The sequence below is a fragment of the Octopus bimaculoides genome, chromosome 14 (assembly GCF_001194135.2).
Source record: "Octopus bimaculoides isolate UCB-OBI-ISO-001 chromosome 14, ASM119413v2, whole genome shotgun sequence".
NCBI classification, from domain to species: Eukaryota; Metazoa; Mollusca; class Cephalopoda; order Octopoda; family Octopodidae; genus Octopus; species Octopus bimaculoides.
The window spans coordinates 10,368,750-10,376,951 of NC_068994.1; the positions used below are offsets into that span (position 1 = coordinate 10,368,750).

Sequence of the window (8,202 nt, forward strand, 5' to 3'; positions counted from 1 at the left end):
ATATATACTTCTGTCTGTCCCTCTTAATCTCACATTTTCACACATGCATGCATCTGTACACACAAGCAAACACGCAGACAAATACTCATCTATGTATTCATCTGTATATCTATTTATCAATAACTCTATTTATCTATTTCTCTGTGTTTATCTATCAGCTTGTCTGTTTATCTATCCATTTATCTATCAATATATATATATATGTATATATAAAGGCGGTGAGCTGGCAGAATCATTAACATGCCAGGCGAAATGCTTAGCGGTATTTCGTCTGCCTTTACGTTCTGAGTTCAAATTTCACCGAGGTCGACTTTGCCTTTCATCCTTTCGGGGTCGATAAATTAAGTACTAGTTGTGTACTGGGGTCGATCTAATCGTTTAGCCCCACCCCATAAATTTCGGGCCTTGTGCTTAGAGTAGAAACGAATATATATGTGTGTGTGTGTGTGCATTTACCTCTCTCTCCCTCTTGAACTCGCACATATGCACATATATACACTAACGCATACACACATCGACTGACATACACACACACACACACACACACACATGCAGACAAATACTCATGTCTCTTTATCACCTTATCTCTTTCTCTCTCTTCCTCTCTCTCTCCCTCTCTCTTCCTCTCTCTCTAATTATCTATCTAAACATAGATCTGTTCATCCATCCAGCTATCCATCCATCCATCGGTCTGTCTGTCTGTCTGTTCGTCCGTCTGTCTAAATATCTATCTCTCTCTGTCTATCTAACTATCCATCTATCTATATCTATCTAGTCCGTCTGCCTGTCTATATTGCTTCCTCTCAAACCCACTTTCACACATTCATACACGCAAGCAGAAACTTACATATAGCCACGCGCCCACACACACACAAACACACACACACACACACACACACACACACATACACACACACCTATCCACATACGCATACTACGACACAGGTATACTCATCTCTTTCCTTTTATCTCTTCCTCTCTTTTGTCTTTGTAGAAGATGTTGCTAAGGTTTCTTCAACACCCTCAGACCATTCGCTAATGACTTTGGTTAACGTAAAGGAAGAGTTCTGAGTCGTACCCCACAGCCACCTTATTCATTGCACAATTGTGTGTGAGAGACAATAGGAGGTCTCTCCAATGGATATGAGACTTATTGGCATAGTCATCTTGGCGCCGTCTAATTGGCGTCTCTGGTTCGAAGATGATTTATCTGACAACAGACGTTTCTCTCGTCCTCTCCTTCCCACTTTCTCCTTCTTTATCACTCTCTGTTCGTCTCTCTCCCTCTTTCACTGTCTCTGTATCTCTCTGTCTCTGTATATCTATTTTTCTTTCTCTGCCTATGTATATTAATATATATACTTCTTTCTTTTTAGCTGCTGAACACCGGGAAAAACTTTCCATGAAGCGACTACTCGTAAAGGATCAATATTTTCATATACTGGTTTAACCCTCCCTTTCTACATCCACCACATAGGTGTGTTCCTCCATCAGTTTAAGTCGATAAGCGTGTCAATTTGATGACGTTCGTCGAATTAATGGGATTATTAACTTCATCGCAAAACCTTGTCAATAGAAATCGTTGGCATATTTTCAATGAATAATTCCTGGTATTTTGTCGTTGAGTAACTTAAGTGGTTTTATATGGAAGAGTGCAAAGTAAGATTATAAGAAGAGACAGATAGATAGATAGATAGATAGATAGATAGATAGATAGACAGATAGATAGATAGATAGATAGATAGATAAAGTGCACAGGCTTGTATGCGTATGTGTGTGAACGTATCGGTGTATGTATATTTATATATATACATGCATATATAGTCATAAATGCATATATTTTTATGTATACGTATATACTATATATATATATACCTATATATATATATATATATATATATATATATATACATATATATATATGTATATAGATAGATAGATAGATAGATAGATAGATACACACACACATGCATTACTTATAGAGAAATATATTCATATATATATGTATACACACACACATACATATATACATACATACATATACATACATATCTATATGCACATCTATATACATACAAAGATATATATATATATATATATGTGTGTGTGTGTGTGTGTGTCTGTGTGTGTGTGTGTGTGTGTGTGTGTGTGTGCGTGTGTGTGTGTGTCCATACAGCGCTGTCAGTAACAAGCGCTCAGGCGTAGATATCTGGTCAATAAAATGTGAGTTTGAATATTTTCCTCTGTAATTTTGTCGATCTCTCTCAGTTAAGCCACGTAACGAGCAGTTTTATATGATATAATTACATATTAAAACCCCTATCACTAAACGACTCTACGTTGTTCAAACTAGATTATCTGAATCCTTATTCACTCCACGTCTGCTTTAGTCTTGATGATTACGGTTGATGCTCGTATCACCAACGTTTACAGACAGCAATATCAAATGTGTGAGATATCACCAAAGTGCCTAAGTTTGAATTATCTGACTTAGGCTTTCCAATTAGATTTCACGTGTATTCTGAAGTTATCATAAAGCCTGGGGAAAATTCCTTTTTCTCTGTATGGAATGATAAGAGAACCAACTGGATAAAAACTTAACTCATCCTATACTTAAAATCCACATTGATGCTAAGCTATTTCGACCGTCAATTGAATCTCATATATATATAATTATGACCGTCAAATGAATCTCATATATATATAATATAAATAATATATATATATGCATAAATACATACGTATATATACATACTTACATCTATACGTACATATACATGCATATGTAGGGAGAGGACGTCACGAAACGTGCACAACAAAAAAAGACAAAGTACGAGTACACGGAATATGTACTATTTTTTCGAACAACGAAAGACACAAATGGAAAACACGACAAACAACATAAAGAACGACCCTTCATCAGTTGTTGGCTGTTTTTCTACTCTCGTATTTCGAGCATTTAACAACAATATACGCTTTCGATAAAACAGTTGCCCCTGCAAAGCAAATTAAATAAAATTTGAGATTTTGCGGATGGTCAAAATTGCTAACACAAACAGGACAGTGAAAACAAACAGGAAGGGCTGCTAAGCCTAAACAAGGTTGTGGTGGCGAACGCGTAAATCGAGCTTGGACAGGAGACAGACAAGAACACGTCATCTTTGTTCCAGCTACAACGGAGAGAAAGACAAGTTAGGAGAAGAAAGAAAGATGGCCGATGGTCACGTGGGAACTAAGTGAGCAAGGAAGGAGGAGTGAGGGAGAGAGAGAGTGACAGAGTAATAGGATAGAATAATGGGAGAAGAGATGGTAAAAGAATAAGAGAGAGAAAGAGAGAAAAATGAAAGAGTGGAAAGATAGAGTGCACCATCTCCTGAAATGCCAGAGAAAATCTAAGGCCTTGTAGAAATACTGTTAGTTTTGGTTGTAACCGAGGAAGACCGTTGCTGACATTTAGGAACATTGTGCGCTCTAGAACTAACTTATATTTTGCATTTGCGGCTCCGTTGGTGGCTAATGAGCTCTGCTCTTGACAAGTATACACGACTGCAAACATTGCAAACCAAGCTTTCCCATATTTACTCCACTAGCAGTGAGCTTTCGGGCAACACGCTTAATTTCTTCGTGAAGAATACGTGCCTTTTCAAAGATGTTGATCACCTCCTTAACCTGTTTCCTCCATCTGTGGCGATGACAGGCATTGCTCTCCCAATCGGTCTCCTGCATGTCACAGGCTTCAAATAAGGACCCAGTCCTTAAATCGCAGCCTTGGTTTCTGCCGGGCTCTCTTTCCACTAACAAGTTCCCCATACAGCATCTGTTTAGGGATCCTGCCATCCTTTATTCTAATGAGATGTCCAGTCCAATGTAACCGGCGCTTGTGCACCGTTGCTTCAATACTCAAGATATCAGCTTTTCTTCAAGACCTGTGTGTCTGAAGTTTTTAAGGTCCAGCTAACATTCAGAATGTCTCTCAGACACCTCTGATGGGAGCGTTCAAACACCTTTACATGACGTTTGTAAAGGGTCCATGTCTCACATGAGTAAAAGAGCGATGTTAGTACACATGCGCGGTACACTGTAATATATATGATGGACTCTCCAAGACGACGTATTAGCGTTCAGGTTTTGCCGAATGACCTGCACAAATGAATTTTTTACAGTAATCAGATGTTCGTTCTGAACATTAGCTCACTCCCTCCATAAAATCGACGTTGTCTGAACAGGTACCGGGTGTACCACACGTCTGATGTCAAAGTGATCACAGAGTAGCGTGAGGTGGTGTTGTGCTCAAGAACACAACGCACCGCCCGGTCTAGCAATTGAAATCACGATCTAGCGATCGTGGATCCAACTCCCTAACCACTAAACCATGCTTCTACACAATATACAACAGGCTTCCAGACAATTTCCGTCTGCCGAATCCACCTACAAGGGCATAGAACAACGCGGAGCTGCCCAAACTTCCCGACCAAAGACTTGTGGGTGGATTTAGTAGAGGGAAACTGAAAGAAGCCCGTCGTATATGTGTGTGTGTGCGCGCGCGCGTTTGTCCACCCACCCCCACTCCCAACATCGTAACTTAGCAGTTCAGCACAAAGCACCGATAGAATAAGTACTAGGCTTACAAAGAATAAGTCCTGGGGTCGATTTTCTCGGCTAAAATTGGTGCTCCAGCATGGCCGCAGTCAAATGACTGAAACAATCAAACGAATAAAAGAATAAGTCGCTATAAGATCGTTGCTTTGGATGAAGATATTTTTTTTTTGTTGTTGGAAATATATTTGTAAAAAATTCAGGGGAGGTAACTATTGACATAGTCCAAGGGAGATAACTATTTGCTATTAGCTAAACGTAAATACAAAATTAAATTTTCTCTATGAAGATATTACGTGGGTCGGCTGAAAAGTTCATCGGCTAACCAAGATATTTTCATGGAACCTTTTACTTTTTTCTTGTTTCGATCATTTGACTGCGACCATGCTGGGGCACTACCTTTGAGATTTTTTCTTTAGTCGAATGTATCGAACACGGGACTTATTTTTTTTTTAAGACTGACTCCTCCTCTATCGACCCTTTTTCGCCGAACCGCTAGCTTACGAATACGCAAATGGACTCCTCATTCCCATAATTACCGAACCTGGAGCTTAACTATAGTCTGTCCATAGCACTTACTCAGCATTACCTGACACCTTTGGGTCTTCTTGACACCATTACCTCTCATCACCTCTCTCTATATATATATTTATATATATATGACGTGTTTCTTTCAGTTTCCATCTACCAAATCCATTCACAATGGCAAACATTGGGAAATAAGCTTCTTAGCACACAGCCATACCTGTGACAGAATCAGATCTAATTTTCAACATGGTCTCACTTGCGCTATACGCACCAGGTTCTACACAAATTTCTCGAAAAAAAGCTTATGTTGGACGGTATAATATAAGAATATATGGACAACGAGAATATTGCAGCAAAGCTACGTGATAGTAGTGTCAGACGTGCCATGCAGACCTTCATATAACTTGTTTGACATGCGCATTGCGTTTCTATTATTCTCTTCCGTTTTACGAATCCCGTGTGCACATGCACATTGCGTATTCATTCTTCTTTCACCGGTTCCTACTCAAAACTGTTCACAAATCGCAACCATCTCACGAACCTGCTGTGAGAAAAAAAAAACGGTATAAATTAGCAGATATCTGTTTAATTAAAATAATCTACTGTTTTGATATTGTTTTTTGTTTTTCGTTTTCGTAGGTATTATTAAAAACATGGGGAGAATGTGTTTATAAATAACCATTCGGTAAGAGGGGACGCTGAGCTCCAGGAAAAAAAAACAGAAAGCCACTGACAAACAAAAATCACGACGTCTCGAATGTTTCAATGTTAACGTTGCGTGGTTTATAATGCTCGCTACAATGATAGAAAAAAAAAATTCAATAGGTTCAAGGGACATAACTATTGTTCTTATTCAAGGGAGATAATTATTCATAATAGTTAAGCAACTACTGGTAAAATGTGAAAACATTCTAATTTCAATGTGGCTTTCGTGCTTATACTTGCCTATTATCAAGAATGTTGAATAATAGCCAAAGGAACACGATCACGGGGTTCCTTCGAGGATATTTGGTTTAGCTTTATTCAACAGAGTGCCTAGTTTCCACAGGTCGACTTGCTACTTTTTTATGGACACGGGATTAGAATGTCACAGGAACGAATCGCAAGATTGATTCTTCAAAGCGAGTTAACCAGTAATAGATTTAATGGTATACTAAGAATGAGACAATCGGATAATCTTCTACTATGATAATACTCTAGATTTTTACTCCGTCACAACATATGAATGAGAAAGGAAGGGGTGATAGATGAATAAAGCCCAATGACTGAAACGAAGATTATAATAAACAACGTTTCGTTTCATTCTAGTTTTTCTCTGTTAGCAACCACTTGCCGTACCACTGCTGCTACTATAGTATGATCTCTACCAACTGTTGGTAGTATGATATATGTTAAAAATCATTAAACATTTATTGTATAAAATGAAAGGAGCATACGGTAGGTCGCGAAAAGCAAGGTAGATATCATTGTAGTAAGTAATATTTAGTCTTCGTTTCAGTATTTCAAGTAAACCTTGCTGCTGTTTTTAAGTATTCCCCATTTCTTCGTAAATATTCTGTAATTCTCCACATTTACCTGTTTATTTCTTTTTAATTCTAATTTTTATTTGTAAGAAGATGGGGTGAGGAGTAACTTATAACAAATCTATCATTTTCTGTGCGGTAGATTTTGCTGCAAAAAATGTTAAGCTGAAACAAAAGTGTGAAAAGTAAAATTGTTTTACTGAAAAACGAAACGCTGCAACGCTAACCTATTACGTGTTTGCGAAACACAATGTCTACCGCATGTAAACATTGCCTCCCTTGCAATAAGTAACTAGAAAATCGTAGCATCGTAAGTTCTGCCACTTTTTGCCAAATAATTACTATAAAAGCTCGACACACAAATATAAGATATAAGAGAGAGAAAGAGAACAGAAATGTATTTCAGTTCTCTCTCTCTTTCCTGTTGTACGATTGATGATTTCCCTTAAACTTTAAAAATGGAAAACATCAACCATTTTATAGGTTTCGTTTCACCATGTATTTCTCACTTTCTCTGTATTATATTTTTACATTTCCGTCATCATATGTCGTAAATAATATTCAGTTTATTTCTTTACTACAATGATTATCTATATTTATGTAGATTGTGGTTGTCTTTGTTTTTGTAATAACAATATTGTTTTTAACAATCTATTGTCACTTTTATTGGTTAAAATTTTTTTTTAAGATCATCTTGCTTACTGCACCAGTTAAAAACTTCTTCGTTCCGTTTCATTTTAGTGTATTTGAACGTTCTTCGTTTCGTTTCGTTTATTTTTTAAATCTACATATTTTATCCTCTCACCACCTTTCTCCTCGCGGTTCTTAAAGAAGGCTAACCTTCATTCACTTGAGGAGAGTTTCATGGAAGAACACTCTTAATTATCCTTGCTGAATGACTAATGACGCTTTAAACAGTTAGTAACATAGATTTTTTTATTATTATTTCATTTATACTCTTTTCTATTTTTTGCAATATACGTGTAGTTATTATAGCTTTTACGGTCTTAAATTTTGGTCTTTTCACTGCGCCTCTTGTGAATCTAAATTATAATTTAATTCGTGGCTGGACATCAATATGCTAAATATTACTATTATTGATCCAAACGAAATACTGGACATTATTACTGCAATATACCAAGATATTTTGGGCAGTTTTTAATTTAGTACGTTCTCACTAATTGGACTTTGTATTGTGTGGTGATTACTATGGGCGGTTATGTTCTCAATTAAAATCCTCCGACGTCTACTTCAACTTTTAGACTGATAAAATAAGTACCAGTTTAGTACTGGAATCGATATCATCGAACTAGCTTTCTGTCCTATAATTTTAGGTTTAGTGCGCGTATAGAAAAGAAATATAAATTCTGTTGAATGGTTATACAAAAGCATTGAATTCTCGACAGTTTTTTATATATGAATGAATGCTGCGCAGAAACCTACCTTGACTTATTTCAAACAAGTAACATTGTAACGGTTACCGATCTATAAAAATATAATAAACGCAGATTTGTAAAATTATCCGTTAGGATAGGCTTTTTTTTTTTAACTCGCT

The 8,202-nt window shown here is 37.0% G+C and overlaps 1 long non-coding RNA gene across 1 annotated transcript in view; it reads left to right on the forward strand.

Annotated features, from left to right (window-relative positions):
- The first annotated feature begins 7,437 nt into the window (after positions 1 to 7,437).
- Positions 7,438 to 8,202, forward strand: part of LOC128249359 (uncharacterized) — a 5,024-nt gene continuing 4,259 nt past the window's right edge. Inside the window, exon 1 of the long non-coding RNA XR_008265455.1 lies at positions 7,438 to 7,564. This is a non-coding gene — a long non-coding RNA (uncharacterized LOC128249359). The remainder of the gene's footprint in view (positions 7,565 to 8,202) is intronic.